Consider the following 1,563-nt stretch of genomic DNA (forward strand, 5'->3'; position numbering starts at 1 on the left):
AAGCCACTAAAAATAAAGATGGCCACTGGGACATCTCAAAGGTTGGAAGATAACCAGGACCTCAGGCCATGCTGACTGATGAGGTTTATCTCTTACACAGGACCAGCCCATTGAGACTGGGAGAAGAGGCTATTTTATCCAATGTGCATAAACCAACATAGAGGGAAAAAAGAAGAAATAGAAACAAGGGAATGTGTTCCAAATAAAAGAACCGAATAAATTTCCAGAAACTGATCTTAATGGAACAGAGATAATTGAGTTACCCAATAGAATTGAAAATATAGTTTTAGAGATGTATATCAAGATCAGGAGATAATGCATGAACAGAGTGAGAATTTCAACTCTGAAAGAGGCAAAAAATATTTAAAAGTACAAAACAAAAATAACTGAACTGAAAAATTCAATAGAGATGGTCAACAGCAGACTAAATCAAGCAGATGAAAAAAAAATCAGTGCAGTTAAGAACAAGGCAATGAAATTCAGTCAGAGGAGCAAAATTAAAAAGAATGGAAAAAGGGGCAAGATGGAGTACCTTCAGGTCTTGAAGTGCAGGCTGCAGCAGGTCAGCAGCCATGGTTGCCTCCAAGGCTACTACGAATGTTCTTCAGGGCAAATGATGTGAAGGTCGGTACATTAGAGGGTGAAGACAAATATCGAAGCAAATACTGTGAAAACAACAAGCAGTTTTTTGGCCATCACCAGTGGGTTGCATATACTACCAAAATGAATGACAAAAACATGTTTTTGGATGTGGACGGAAGCATGGTGCCCCCCAATGGCATTGTTGGCTTCACTGCATGACTGATGATCCTCCAACAACAAAGCCGCCTACTGCTCACAAACTCATTTGGGCAAACCATAAGCTCAATGTGAGTGGCACTCCAGAACAATATGTACCTTACTCCACCACTAGGAAGAAGGTTCAAGAGTGGGTCCCACCTTCAACATCTTACAAGACGATGGAAAACAGTTTAAACATGTAAAATATGGGGGTTGTCATGTAATTGCACTTTTACTGCTTACTGTTAACTTGATTAAAATTCTTAGATTAAAAAAAAGAATGAAAAAGACTGAAGATCGCTTAAGGGATTTATAGGATGTCATCAAATAGACCAATATACATATTATACATGTCCCAGAAGGAGAAGAGAAAGAGGAAGAGAGCTTATTCACATAAATAATAGCTGAAAACTCTTCTAACTAGGAGAAAGAAATTGCCATCTAGATTTGGGAACCCCAGAGAGTACCAAAAAAGATAAATCCAGATACCCACACCAAGATATTTTATAATTAAAATGATCAAGAGTTAAAAACAAAAGAGATCATCTTAAAAGCAACAACAGAAAAGCAACTTCTTCCTTACAGGGGAACACCCATAAAATATCAGTGGGTTTTTCAGTAGAAACCTTTCAGGTGAGAAAGGAATGACATATTACATGTGGAAAGAAACAACTGCCAACCAAGATACTCTCCTGTACACTAGGGAAAAGGATAGTCTCTTCAATAAATGGTATTGGGAAAACTAGATAGCCACATGCAAAAGAATAAAACTGGACCCATCAG

The 1,563-nt window shown here is 37.9% G+C and overlaps 1 pseudogene; it reads left to right on the top strand.

The window, feature by feature from the left end:
* Nucleotides 1–523: 523 nt before the first annotated feature.
* Nucleotides 524–983, top strand: LOC123833246 (annotated as a pseudogene).
* Nucleotides 984–1,563: the final 580 nt, after the last annotated feature.

Source organism: Phyllostomus hastatus, unplaced genomic scaffold (assembly GCF_019186645.2).
Source record: "Phyllostomus hastatus isolate PE091 unplaced genomic scaffold, TTU_PhHast_1.1 phas_scaffold_21, whole genome shotgun sequence".
In the NCBI taxonomy this organism is placed as follows: domain Eukaryota; kingdom Metazoa; phylum Chordata; class Mammalia; order Chiroptera; family Phyllostomidae; genus Phyllostomus; species Phyllostomus hastatus.